General features: G+C 34.5%; 2 long non-coding RNA genes and 1 pseudogene across 16 annotated transcripts; all 3 read right to left on the bottom strand.

The window, feature by feature from the left end:
• Positions 1-3,562: 3,562 nt before the first annotated feature.
• Positions 3,563-8,859, bottom strand: LOC145567416 (uncharacterized). 14 transcript variants are annotated; one of them, XR_014095609.1, is made up of 10 exons: positions 8,198-8,853; positions 7,556-7,606; positions 7,425-7,440; positions 6,193-6,343; positions 5,381-5,432; positions 5,229-5,268; positions 5,025-5,124; positions 4,622-4,789; positions 3,995-4,100; positions 3,563-3,899 (listed from the first exon to the last, which is right to left on the bottom strand). It is a non-coding gene; the product is annotated as an uncharacterized LOC145567416 (long non-coding RNA). The 14 variants fall into 14 exon arrangements; XR_014095602.1 differs by lacking the exon at positions 5,381-5,432 and having other exon boundaries at positions 5,025-5,268; positions 8,198-8,291; positions 8,791-8,859; XR_014095605.1 differs by lacking the exon at positions 5,381-5,432 and having other exon boundaries at positions 5,025-5,268; positions 7,556-7,594; positions 8,198-8,291; positions 8,791-8,859.
• Positions 8,860-8,936: 77 nt separating this feature from the next.
• Positions 8,937-10,029, bottom strand: LOC145567418 (uncharacterized). Of its 2 annotated transcripts, none has more exons than XR_014095617.1 (4): positions 9,687-10,029; positions 9,345-9,526; positions 9,187-9,239; positions 8,937-9,052 (listed from the first exon to the last, which is right to left on the bottom strand). It is a non-coding gene; the product is annotated as an uncharacterized LOC145567418 (long non-coding RNA). The 2 variants fall into 2 exon arrangements; XR_014095616.1 differs by having other exon boundaries at positions 9,345-9,531; positions 9,687-10,027.
• A 52-nt stretch (positions 10,030-10,081) lies between these two features.
• LOC145566329 (uncharacterized) lies at positions 10,082-14,900 on the bottom strand (annotated as a pseudogene).
• Between the last annotated feature and the right edge of the window lie 203 nt (positions 14,901-15,103).

The raw sequence follows: 15,103 nt of genomic DNA, 5'->3' as shown, positions 1-15,103 counted from the left end.
TCGAAAACCGCCCCTCTCCACTTCCCCTATATCGAAAAAAAATCCCATCATTGTGTCGTTCGCGTTTTGGTGGTGGTTGGGAAAGGGGAAATCGACAGGGGGAAAGGGGGTAATTAGGTCGATCGGGGTAAGGGGGTAATTGGGTCGGTCGGCGGCGGAGGAGTGATGTTGCTGGTTCAATGGAGGGTAGAAAGCTCAGAAGGTGCTTCAATGGAGGAGACGAAGCTCAGAAGGTGCTTCAATGGAGGAGTGAGAGTAGAGTGCAATGGAGGAGAGAGAAAGGAGGAAGGGTGCGACGAGGCAGAGTCAACGTGAGAAGGGGGAGGGGAGAGGAGGTGGCGTGGTGGTTGCTCGGATTAGGGTGGTTTTTGTTCGCCAGGGAAGGGCGGGGCTGCCGTGGTGGAATGGTGGAAGAGGTGGTTGCCTTTTTTCTCTTTTTTTTTTTAAATCTAAAATTAATTATTTAAATAAAAAATTTAATTTAATATTTAGACCAATTACCTGATGACACGTGTCATGGGTAATCGGTTTTAAAGGTTACAAAATTTTTGTCTTGTTTAAAATTGACACCCCCAAAGGTTATATTATTAAGAATTAATCAAAAGGTTATATTATTAAAAAAGAACGGGCCAAAGGTTGTATTATTTTCCACAATTTTTCCTAAAATCAATCCTAATCACTTTAGGAATAATAATTAATAGGTCATCCTCTAGATCATTGGGCCTAATTTAATTTAATCCATAACTTTCTCATAATACATCGGAATTGGGCTTACAATATATCATTGGAAAGCTCTTTTCGAGCCCAATCAAACTACACAATTATTGGACCCTTATCATCGACCAAACCAAATTGGACTGGATATTTTTCGTAAAATAGAGTAAGAAAAGAAATATTTTTTCAAACAAAAAGAGAAATATTTTAATAAAAAAAACCATCCTCATCATTAGACTTTCCACACTTTCACTTTGTTCAATAATCAAATGACGTGAAAGGTATTCATCAATGGGTTTGGTTTTGGGGAGACACATTTGGGTGTCTACATTGGTAATTCTATTACTTCTACTGTTTTCAAACAGTCTTTAAGTTTTGAAACAATTCTTTTCGAAATGAAAGAAAAAGTTACACCAGAATCAAATAAAACTTTAATAGGAATAGAGAGAATAGAAAAAGTACCAGTGGTGACATCCTTCGTGGAATCAGCCTCATGCCTACTCAATACATTTAGTTTTCCTGCAGCTCCACTTTTCTGTTGATTGTTCCCATTGCTGCTATTATTGTTGTTCTTTGCTCCATTCTGCTGCGCTCCCTTATTCCCACTGAATTTATTGTTGTTCCCCTAAAAGTTCCTTTGGGTCCCTTCTGAATTATTGTTTTGCTTATTCCCATTAGAACCTTTGGAGAAACACTCATATTCTTTATGCCCTAACTTGTTACAAGCACGACAAACAACCCGATTTCCATCACAGTCCCTTCCCAGATGATTATTATTGCACCTCTTGCAAAAATAACGCCTCTCATTTATGTTATTTCCTTGGTTATTGTTCCTAGACCCTCCATTGAAGTGACGTCCTCCTTGACAATTGTTACCTTGGGAATTGTTGTTGTTGTTGTGGAAGTTACTGTTGTTATGGTGGTATTTCTGCTTCTTGAAGTTGTTTTGGTTACCATGTTGGTTCCCAGAATTCTATCCCACCTCTTTCCTCTTTTCTTTCACTTCTACATTAGCCAGTTCCTTATTTTTTATCACCTCCAAGGAATACAAGTGTGCATCTATACCATATACTTCATCCAAGGTTTCAAACACTTGTCTACATAACTTAAGTTGTAAATCAGTAGTCAAACCACTCTCAAACTTCCTAGTCTTTGCCTTCTCCGTACAGACGGACTCTTCAGATAACGAGACAACTCAATAAACTTGGTATAATATTCAGTCACTGACATTTCCTCCATTATGAGGTTTGAGAACTCCTCAGCCTTCTGCTTCTATAAGAGGCTAGGGTAAAACTTGTCTCTCACCTTCTCTTGGAACCTAGTCTAATTGAATCTAGGCAGTTGTAGACACCCAAATGTGTCTCTCAAAAACCAAACCCAGTGATGAATACCTTTCATGTCATTTGATTATCGAACATAGCGAAAGTGTGAAAAGTCTAGTGATGAGGATGTTTTTATTAAAATATCTCTTCTTTCTGTTTTTGAAAATATTTCTTTTCTTACCTTATTTATGAAAAAGTGAATTCCAGTTTAGTTTGGTCCATGATAAGGGTCCAATAATAGTGTATTTGGATAGGGTTTGAAAAGACCTTTCCAACGATATATTATAAGCCCAATTCCGATGAATAATGAGGAAGTTATGGCCAAAATACTAAACTGGGCCCGGTTTGGTTTTTATATGCTGTCCAATGATCTAGAGGAGGGCCTATTATTAATTATCATTCCTAAAGCTATTAGGATTGATTATAGTCTTCTATAATATTCTAGAAGGTTCTCTTAAATCCTAATGGAGTTAGGATTGACAATTATGTTTCAAAGAGTTTGAAATTGAATAATACTAATCCTTTTAAGAATCCTTGTTTTGTACGAAATGGAATATGTTCAAATATTATTTTTGAGCCTCATAATATTTATCCAAATTTTATATGGTTGGATAGATCTTGAAATTATCTTTCCAATGACATATTATAATATTAATTCCGAGCTATAACGAAAAAGATATGAATGGAATATGAAACTTTATCCAAAACTGACACCCTTCCACTATGTCCGCCATATATGTTTATCTACAAAATATTTTAATCTGATTCTAATTGGATTGGAAAGAAGACTTCAAGAGCTTTCCAACGACATATTATATGACTTATTTGGATTTCTGGATCAAAAGATATGATTAAAACAAAATCCGCAAAAAACTGTCTTGCAGCACCGGAAGATACGCCTGGCGACATGTCATGTTGTTGGCGACAACGTAGTGTTTTATTCTTTTTGAAACTCCGATTCTTTTTTTTATCATACTAGTCGTTGGAGCACGCGCAAACGCGCGTGCTTCCCTGACGGCAAGATAAGTAAATTCGTGGTTGTGTTCGGTTGTTGTGATATTCGTGGTTGTGTTCGGGTTTTGTAATAGCAAGGATACATGAATTTATAAGTGTCTATGGGGAAATATGTATGAAAAACAATTGTTATAAGTGAAGTTATCTAGAATTTTCTATAATTTAAATATTCTTAAAAAAATATATTACTCCCTCCGTCCCTTAATACAATGCATCTTTTAACTAATCAATTTGAATTTCTACATAAAGTATCTCAATGCCTTGTAAATCTTAAAACTTAGTTGATTTTAAATCAAATAGGTATACAAAGATATAATTTCTACTAACTACTACAATCAACTTGAATTTCTACGCAAACTATCTCATTATACCTTATAAATTTGTGTTTATTTATTTTTTATTTTTTTCTTTTGTATTAAATGTATTATTAATCAACTTGATATTAACCTCTTTTTCTCAAAATAAATAAATTAAAAAAAAAAGCACCAACTTGATACTTAGCCTCAAGAACAAAGATATAATTTCTCTACTATAATCACAATACACATATTGAAGTTGAAAACAAGTACACATTATGTTCATATATTCACTTATATGCTCTTGCATTACTTCATCATTTACGTATCTAATTCTACCCATTTCTACCGTTTAAAAATATAAATTAAATACTACTCGTACTACAAATGAAATTAAATCCCATAACCTCAACCTATAACATTATCACCATCTCACACATGCTTCATATGGTTGTATCCTTGTCTTCTTGGCGCCTTTAAGCACGTGCTCCACTGCTACAAGTAACATCTTGGTCCTAATATTTCAGGCTTGCTCACTTCATCCCAAAATTATCTGCATAAAACAGTAGAATAAAAAAATAGAGCTAATCACATATGATAACACGATAAACAATTAGCTTGTATTTTACGTGAAGTTCATATATATACCTGAAGTTCATACAAAAGAAACCTACAAGTAGTTTCCTCTTCTGAAAGAGGATCATTCTGAATGTCACCCATATTAAGAGATATTTGTAACCACCAAATAATTAACCTGCAGATATATCAGTTACATAGATAAGCAAACAAAAAAGAACAAATGTGTTAACTTGCGGACAAATATTTAAGATATCTAAATGATGATGAAGGCATATGCAAAAGCTGATACTTTAAATTCAAGATACTTAATTCTATTATTCTAGCTGCCTTTAACAGCTTATACACTTAATCTGCGATAGACCTATGGGGAAAAGCATGGTCTAGACTTATATCCACAAGGCACAATATAAATATATAATGCGAAAAAAAAGAAAAAAAAACACTAAGCAGCATACACATCCGATCAGAAATCAAATATAAGAAATCTCACAATAAGCATTCCATAGAAAATTGTGGGTCTTCCCATGAGAGCCTGTACGAGCAGCCATTAACCAAAAATGCTTAATATATACAAGCAATAACCAAGTTCATTGTCTATCATGTTTGACGAAAAGAATAATGTGTTGCCAATTTCTCTAATCTAAATATAAATGTACTGTATAAGGCAAAGCACCATAAGAAGATGAGAGGTTTTACCAAAGCAGTATATATTAAGAAATAAACCCAAAAACAATTCATAGAACCCACTATTCATTCAGCACCATAATTCTGGAATGCCAATGATGCCTTCATCCTAAGCCTACTCAAGAACAAGGCATACAGGATGTGCAGAAGAAACACGAAGAAGCAACAATTTAGTAAGAGCTGCCAGAAAAAGAGAGTGTAAGCTTGCTGTCTACATTATACAAAATAAAGAATTGATTTTTTTTTTCTCTATTTATAATAACAAAGCCTAAATGTTCAGAAATTTATAGGTCAACAAAATCTTTCTTTAAAGATTAATAAGGATAGTTATAAAATACAGTTAAATTCATACAAGCACAACAAAGAAAAAAAAAAAAAACCCTGCAAAAATCCATAAAAGCAAGAAGTCACTCACATATACTTATTATGAGGTTCGGAGCTCCAAAAGCATTTGAGCAGAGTGATTGAGAACTTCTCTGAGATTGTCTTCCTCTCGATCTTCTCTTCTTTTCCCCCTGGAACTCAACAAAGCAGAGCGAGCGAGTGAGAACTACAGCAACTTTAGAGTTACTACAACTCAGTTGTTGTATCAGGGCTAGCTGACAGATTCGAGGGGAACATTATTGCTCACAGATCATCAAGATTTTATACAAGAAGACCTGTATAAAAACACATAAAACAAGTATGAATAGCAGAAACATTGATGTAGATAGTTGCAACTGAAATATAAGTGAGCAATCTAAATAATCAAATAAACAGGAAGAGACGTACGCTTAAACTCATCAAGACCTCCGACCAGATTTGGAATTTAGGTAATGCCCACCTGTGAACGCAATCATGCAATCATAGTAGGGTGTCCTTTTTTTTTATCTATGCCTCCTAGATTAACTTTGTTATGGGAAAGGTCATAATGTTTCTCTTATCTTATGACAAACTTTAGGCAGAAAAGTCTGCCTCCTTTTCAAATACTTTAAGAACATGGAACCCGTCTTCTTCACAAGATTACAAGTAAGAGGAATCTTCGGAACATTAAGTCATCTATTTCCTTATGTGCACTTCAGAAACTTCTGTGAGTTTTGTAGCACACATTATGTGTTATAGGATCGCTAAAGTCATAAATGACAAATGACATAAACAATATTCAATTTCGTGTCATGACTACGTTGTTTGGTGATCGTGATGAGTTGTATTTTCCTAAAGTAATGACTACTCTCTAAGCTTTAATGAGTATTGGGCCATTGGCAGGCTTTTAATAAATACAATCAAGAAAATAAAGTAAGCAAGCAGAGATGTAAAATAACTGAAGTGCTCAAGAACAAGAAGTCTAGTATATTGTAATAATCTCAAACATAATAGCTTGATATACTTTTAGAATCCATCGCCTCACAAACTCATGGAGATTCATAGAAATGCAAGGTCTAACAATGATCTAACTTTGCACATCTTTTGAATAAAAACTAATTATTACTTCAGATACAAAGGATCACGATCCTGCTCACCATCATTAAATTTAAGCAAGAAACGGCACACATAGTTGCCATACAAAAATAGGAGATAAGAGTGAATATATTTGAAAGACTAACCTCTTTACTCTAACAAGGATGTCCAGGCTGCTTTCTCGGTAGTTAAGTTGATATGGAATCAAGGAGGGCCACGCAGTTGAATTTTCTTTTTTGTTATAGAAGCACAAGACTAACTTGAAGCACTGCATTATTTTGCACCAACATGCAATTGCTGCAAATATTACAGTAGAAAAGATAGGATTCTCAAGTTATCAGTTGTATGGTGTAAATTACTCTCACGTATATAATAATAAATTATAAGGAGACTATCATATCAAACATGACTTCTTTGTTGACTCCCTAATACTTCCCAAACTCACTTGATAAGTTATTACATTCATATAAGTAGAACACAACCCTTATCTAGACATACCACATGTACAAACCTTTACATATATATTTTCTCACCTCATTTAATAAAAACAACAAAAGGTTCATGTAATACGAAATAAGAAGTTAATTAAGAGTGATGAATAAACTTGGGGAGATTAGTGTTCGTTCATCAAATCTATTTTATAAACATTTAAACCCTTCAATAAATTTAAACTAATTAACTTTAGTCACTCACACATTTGAAAATTTAACATACACATTAATCCCTCATCACTTTGGTAAATTATCAATTAGTCATTATCCAAATAGTCATTAATCAAAATTGCCCACATTTTAACTTTATAACTAATGTGTAAATAAAGGAAGAAGGGAATACAAAATAAATAAGAGAAGCCCAAGCATTCATTTTAGCACCCCAACCAACTCAACACAACAACACCACATAGGCATCAAATGAGCAATAACAGCCCGCTGCGATAGAACCAGGGTAGCAGACCGTAGTAAATTCCAGAAGGCATAATTCCTAGCACACAACTCCAAATCGAGAAATTCTAGAGCCTAGATTGAATAACTTTTCGAGATCTAAAACATTGATGAAGGGACTATGAGCTAAAAACAAATTCAGGTCGATGATTTTTGGACGAACAAAACAGTAGTAACAGGGCAGCACCAGAATAACAGCGGCAACAGCGTGAAACAACAGCTACCCTCTATAGTCACTCACAACAGCAATATCTAACTTGACAGCATAAATTTTGGCAGCAAACACCATATGCATATAAGCATATTAAAAAGAGAAAATATTGGGAGAAAATGAAAAGATATGGAAAAAAAAATAACAAGTAAGCTGTTCATATTAAAGGTTAGGTGAAAATTGAACCAATTAGAACAAGAAAGAGAAAGGGGAGATAGAATTGTACCTGTAGATCAACAATTCTGTTACAAATCAGACAATAATGTTACTAACAATATATTTGGATGCACCAACATGAGCTGCATAACTAAGAATTTCAGCGTTTACAAAGAATAGAAGGTCAGTACAGCAACTAACCCTCATTTAGTTTCGTTTCCGCAACTTGAAGCCTTGAAACTGATGATAAAACTGCAAAAGAAAGAAAAGAAGACGCTTACTGTATAGTACGCCAAATTCGCATTAATATTCAACATATACTCTTTTCTTTTTCATAACTTCAGAGCTAGGACTTAGTACATAAGTAAAAGACTACAAATAAAACTATGAAGTCTATAACATACATAAACGTGCAGTATCAATAACATGCTACACTATTATGAAATCAGGGTCGGGAAAATAAAGGTTACGCAACTAACAGAGAGATTGCTTTCAAGACTCCATGACCTTCAAACAGAATAGGGAAATTGTATGATTGTGCAAAGGAGATAAAGTAATTATATATGCTTATTCTTTTCAAATATAAATTGAAAAACAACATTGCAAGCGAGCACACACAAAACTTGCTCAATTTTAAATATGTTATGCAAAATATTAACTATTCAAATGAACAAGATCCAAATTGCAAGTGTAAAATAGGTGCTGAACGGAAATCTAAATACTATGTATTTAGGATGTATCTTAATTTGTGGTATAAATTGTATTAGGGACTCCAACCACACAAATTTATCAAAACATGATCATATTGTCAAACCAGATCAAACAGGCCACTGAAATCCATACCTTTGCAAAGACATCACATAAGTACTTAGCAGCGCTCTACATCCTCAATAGCTGCTACCGGAATGTCACCTATAACCCCCATTTTTATTAATACCTAGTTCATAAAATTCAATATTAATAACTGTTAAAATTTTTAAAAATCAATCTCCAATCAAAAAATTCGAAATTAAGTAACCCTTAACAAATCAATCTTTCACCTTACAGTTCAAACCTCATATCAAAAATGGTAGCACTACTAAATCAACTTCAAAGTAGATTACAACCAAAATCAAAGCTTAACAAATACCCAACTAAAAATTGCAATCACAATATCAGATCCCAAGAAATCACACTATCATAAAAACAGAAGTAAAAAATAACAAAACCCCATTAAGAAATACACCAAGCAAATCTTTAGCAATTGAATCGACTCAACGATCCACTATGCCTATATTATTTTACTCGATAAATTACAATGTAATAGAACATATTTTTTTACTTCAGATTTCACCAAATTACTTCCAGAAATGAATCATATTATCTTACTACAGATTATCATTATATTAATCTTAAGAAGCAAATTTGTAGCAAAAATTGAATGCTTAGAATCTTGCCTAGCATAAATGGTCAATAAGTCCTTCACCTTGAATTTTCTGCACATACACATCCATGACATGAAAGACTGGTAAATCAAAAGTATATTCAGAAGGCATCATAAACCTTGAAAATTGATTGCTAATTAAACAATCTAGGTATTTACTCATCATCCATGAAACATCCATCTTCGCCTGAAACATAAGCTCTAGTCAATATGAAAGTAAAATCGGTGAGGGTTTGGATTGTTTCGAAAAGAATCTCATGCCTCGCACTGCTAACCTAAATATGACCGAAACTTTAAACTTTCAGATACATCAAACTGTTAGTCCTCTATAATATAATATCAAAACATGTTTCAAAATAATATAAAAAAAAAATAAAAAAAAAAAAAAAGAACAAACATCCAATAATACCCGAGTATCTTCACCTCAAACTCGAATCCACCAAACCTGGGTCCATCTTCCTCCTTGCAAATATTAAATTTTTAACATCTAAAACACCCATATAATGTAAAATAGTGAAATTAATAATCAAATAAAGTCAATATCTTGAAAACTTATAAGACTAATACCTTAATTTTGGTGGGGTTGAATCAAAGATCCAAAGTAATCTCCTCTTTCTGGAAAAATACTGAAGAACATAAGGAGTGACCCGAATGGCAACAACCCATGCTCCGAACATCAATCCGTGGGATCGAAGTTGCGGCAGAGCTTCTTCCTTGCTTGGTTTCTTCTAGAACATTCCTCCGAACATCTTTGCTTTAGGAAACCATTTGAAATCAAATTCAATAAAAAAAAAACTACATGAAAAGCCTAGAAATAAATAAAACAACCTTCATATAAAAGGTAAAAATCTAATCGAGGAGATGAACATCAAAGTATCGAACCAATTAGAACAAGAAAGATAAATGAACCTTAGCAACCGCGTTGCCAAAACTGATGAAATTGAAACACTGAGAAGAAGCGAATCCCATCGCCATGGTTTTTCAAGGATGATCGGTGATTTTGAGCTCATCGCCATCATTGTTGAAGGAGGACATATTTTCTCTCTCTAGGTTTCTCTCTCTTTGTTTTCCATTAAGAATTCTGAGCCTTTTTTTTTTAGATGAGGAGGAAAGAGAAGGAAGTCTGTGAGGAAGAAGGTGAGGAAGTCGGTGAGAGAGTAAGGGGCAAGTAAAGGGGCAAAATTGGCAATTCATTAATTTTAGGGGCAAGGCTGTAATAGCACCACAAAGTACTATTCACCAGCTACAGTAAATTCTTTTGCATGTTTTATAATGGTTATAGATTTCCTCTTGGAAAAATTTAAGTCCATGCCTTTCCCATAGCAGCTCTCCCTGTCATCAATAAAAGGAAGCAACGTAATCCCAGAGATTGGATGCCAATCTGAATCATACAAAATGCAATCCTTGGGTGACCTGTAGTCACCAAGGCAAGTTCTTAACCATTTAGAATCTCGAATACATGCTCTGAGATCAACATGAAGGGTGAACTGTGTACCATTCAACTTTTAACAACACAAAAGGAATTTGAGAATATTTTCTGCAGTAATCTTTTGAATTGTTGCTCGTTGCTTAAACTCTATAGAAAATGCCTTAGTTGCACCATCGAAATCAACCACCACTCCAATTTTCTGCAATGCTTCTTTGTACTTGAATATTTTGTCCCCATATAAGCTGCCATCAATGTATGGGAAACCCTCAAATATCTGTAAGATAAATCCCCATTCACCATCAAATAAGTAACATTCACGGGGATACTTGAAGCCAACACTTGTGCACAAGCCCACAGTAATACCAAGTAGTTCAAGCTCAACCTTGTATTCTTGAATACTGCACCCATAATACTCTTCATCAAGAAAGAGAATCTGACTGAATACTGAAGCAGATGTCCAGCTTTTATCGAAGAGAAGAGTTTCAACCGGGGATCTTTCACCACACGAGGTCTTTACCCATCTCACATTTTTTATGGCGTTGACAATCACATCCACTAACAACATTTTCTCTCAGATATTGTATAAATTTAAGCAGCGCAATAACCTTGGTTCTAGTCAGATTAGAACCAGTAGCCAGAGCCATGAGATGATTCCCGATGAATTTACATGCTTGACCATAATCGAACATCACCCCTATTGCTTTTAGCTCCTCCTGATACTCATTCAACTTGTAGTTATAGAAGTGCTGATCAACCAAGGGAATATCAACCATTTCGGAGCCATTCTGCAACAGACTCCCCCATGATGAACTCGAAAAAAATGATTGATTAGGAGGTTTGTAAACAGGATGACCGCTCATTGTTACCAACCAGCTTCCACTCTAAATGCAATTCAAAAACTTATCACTGTTATCAGGCATTCAAAAGCAAGAAAACATTTTCTTTTGTCAATGGCCCATATACAGTAGGAAAGGCAGCATCTGGAGGACTTACATCTGGAATATCAGAAGCACCAAAATACTTTATGAGGAACTTCATCAGCTCCTTCTCTGGAGCAAAATAACCAGCATATCACGCAGAATGCACAGATACACCTCCAGAACTGTTCACAAGTGGCATTGCAGCACTTAAATGTCGCAACTCTAGCTCACCCAAAAATCCTTTGGAAAATGAGTGATGTAGAAAATGTGCAAAAGCATATACCATTCTGCAATTGTTTCCAAGTGAGTTGCGAAGCTTGAGTGCAAACTCATCCATGCGAAAAGTAATGACATTCAAATAGTCCTTTAACCAGCGCAGTACATCATCCACACTTAAGATGGCAATTTGCAATTTCTCAGGTAAGAATCGTAGTCCTGACTCAAATTTGAATTCTTCGCTCCAGTCTATCATCCATGAAATATATCGTGCATCCTGGGATCGACACAAACATAGACCACTTGCCTGACTAGCTGCTTCATTTATGCTAAGAAGAGATTTATCCCCTGAAGCACCTACATACTTCAGTAAGGGTATGCCTCTCATATCGGTGTTAGCAAAATATAAATTAGATGCCCAATTTCGCGCAAGAAATCTAAGCAACTCTATATAAATGTCCACCCCAACTCCCACGACAAGATTACAACTCTGGATGCACTTTGGGTACCACTCTTTGTCAACAGGCTTCACACCAAGGAAGCTAAGCGCATCGTTGTACCTGTCTTCATCAAAAGAAGAATGCAATATTGCTTTCCTAGAGATGATAGATAGTGCAATTTCATCCCTTTCTGCTTTGCCTTCAACAATATCTGCCAGAAAGATTGGTTCAACCGGGCAACTTCTTGAGGTTTATGGAAAATCTTCTGGTCAGAATGCGACTCAGATGGAATAATATTTTCCAGAAGCAGCCTCTCTTTGATTGAATTCCTGACTGCATCTAACTTTGGGTGACACGCTTCTTTAACTGGCAAGAAAGCAAACATGGATGCCAGAGAAGAGGTAGGCGCATCTTCCCTCATCTTGACAAGAGCAACAAATGCATTGACAAAAGCAGAAGGAATGCAGTCTAGAATCCCTTGGTTCCATATGTCATCCCACAAAATAGTCTCACGAGATGATGGAAGAAGGAAATCTGCCTGAATTATGAAAGGCAAATTTGTAACTGTCTCAGTCGGAAGATATGCATAGATGCCAGGAGATATCATTCCTCTATTTAGACGCTTGCCAAATGGAAAGGCTAATGTAATAGACCACTCCTCGAGTTCCTTCCTCTTTTCAACCTTGTTTTCATCCTTGACACGAAACTCCTGCCTCCACATATAGTAGCCACATTCACCTTCGCTGCTAGGACTACCTTCCTCTTCTGCCATCAAATGAACTGTATATGACTCGGCATCAATATCCTTCTTTGACTTAAAATCCCTTTCAGTAGAAATGGAAACAGCTCGTATGGTGTTAAGTTTTGGATCTTCACTGTGCTCTTTCACTGAAAGACGCTTGATTTTTGAGAGAAACAAGAGTAACTCAGGATGGAGACTTGAAAGCTGCTCCTTCACAGCTTTCACTTTATCACCCTTCAAAGGCAGTATCAGTGTAGTAGTCGGAAGGGCTCTATTACTGCCATACACTTGCTGGATACCAGCCACTGAGGGATATTCAACCCACTCAGGTACTATGTAGGCTACATCACATTGAGGACATGGTGCTTCACTGAAACGAATTTGATAGCCATTACTAAAGATATAGGGATGAGCTGTCAGTAGAAACACGCTTTTGAACCCAATTCCTGAGACAAAAAACCACAAAATTGATTTCATTAGTGATAAGGGCCTTGATAATGATGTAAAGAACATTTAAACATGATCAGTTTTGTTCAGCTTCTGATATTAATGTGGCAGAAAGGTGTTAACAAGTACAAATATTTGTGGATTACATAGTTACGGTAAGCCTTACAAAATTAGAAAAAAGGCCTTAGACAGTATACACTATTTCTGTACCAATACTCTGTGATTGCTCAATAGAAATCCACACAAAAAAGGAAAAAAAAAATACAGTAGGCTAATTGCGCTTGTAATTGTTTCAATACGAGCAGAAATAGTGTTTGGTAAGCTATAAGAAACAATGGAAATAATAATGACTTGGTAAAAGAGAAATTTGCAAGTAATGTTCATGTTGATGCAATTGTATTCCAGAGTATGTACTTCTCTTGGTAAATTAAAAGAAACTCACATACTATGAGGAGGAAAAGCATTACCATGGACTTTTCTATGCGACATAATTTACAAAGTTACATATGAGAATAAAGTAATATTGATGGTATAGCTTGCTTTAGTTTTAAGATGAAAATATTTTGAGGCTACAATAAAATAAAAAAAAATCAAATAAACATATGAAAAATTATGCAATCACAGCTACATTTTACATTTACAGCCAGAATGATTAAGAATGATCCAAAATACAACATATCATCAAACTCCAGCTCCATATATGAGGAAAAAAATGCTGCATCATTTACTCAAAAGTGCTAGTATTCATATCAATCATGTATTTTCACAATAACTAATCTTTCTATTACTAGTTATTTTTCTCGCTTAACCCACTTTCAATCTTTAATTCACATTTTACCACTTAAGCCCATCTTAATTAGGTTATGTTTTCTTTACCTTGCAAGACTATCAGAATTGAATCGTTTAATCTTGTTAATCAAGCCAAACAAGAAAATTCGAAACAAATCATCAAAGAACATCAATTTACATACTTAAAAAAGAAAATTAGAAAATTAGACATTGATAAAAACACATTAAGACGAATATGATAATATCTAACATGATATTTTCTTATAAATTGTCATACTATACCAACAGACTGGATCTTTATATATTAAGAGCAGATTAACTTATTTCAAGCTATGAGAATAAAGTCTTAGCCAAACACTACTAGTGTACTATTAATAGGTGAGACAAAACATTATAAAAGGAGTACTCCCTAAATTATACTTCCTCGTTCACTTTTAATTCAACACTTAAAAGCATGAATAACAAAAGGTGAAGATAATAAGTACTCCCTAAATTACACTAATAAATCTAACATAAGATCACAGAAATATAGTCATACACAGATACACTTATTCAAATGTTCAAAATAGAACGGCTACCAAAAACATTGTAAATTCACAAAAAACGGCTCATTTCAAGTTAACTAAACCACTTGCAATCTTGTTAAAGAACTAAAATTCGACCTGATTATGAAAGTTACAAAAAATAACTTCCTTGCTCTACAAAAGTTCTTCCTATTTTGATTTTTACTTTTGATACAATAACTACAAAACAGGAAAAATTATAACACGGAGGGTCAGAAACGAGGACTCGTCATAAACTCTACTCTCTTCGTTCCACAATGATGTTCCGACTTTGACCAAATTTGTCTCACAAAAAATTCTAAATAAGAACATCATTGTCCATCAGAAAATGATATAACAAAAGTAATAAAATGTAACAACTAAGTATATAACAAAAGTAATAAAATGCAACAAAAAATAAAAGGAACAAGAAATAAACCTGAATAAGTTCCATCAGAAAATGGACGTCTTTAGAGTACAGAGCAGCAGAGAGATTCTTAACAGCTTCTCGTAACATTTGCCTTAGAGGGTTTTTTCTCACACCAATTTCGAACGTATTTTTTCTTATTTCTTCAATATGTTGCTTTGCAACCTCCATTGTACCAGAATTTTGTTTTCTCCTTGCAAATGTCACACAACAATATCTCAGAATTATGTTTTAAAGAAATGTACCGTTAAAATTAAAAAACAGAGAAAAAGAGGGTTATTTATAAGCAAAGAAGAAATAAACTTAGGGAAGAAGGAAAATTGTGTACAGGAAAAGAGAGAAATTGACCTTTTGCATGCTTTTTGATCATTGAT

The sequence above is a fragment of the Chenopodium album genome, chromosome 11 (assembly GCF_948465745.1).
Source record: "Chenopodium album chromosome 11, dcCheAlbu1.1, whole genome shotgun sequence".
In the NCBI taxonomy this organism is placed as follows: domain Eukaryota; kingdom Viridiplantae; phylum Streptophyta; class Magnoliopsida; order Caryophyllales; family Amaranthaceae; genus Chenopodium; species Chenopodium album.
Note: the sequence above shows the minus strand (reverse complement) of the source record. Positions and strands in the feature narration are given on the sequence as shown.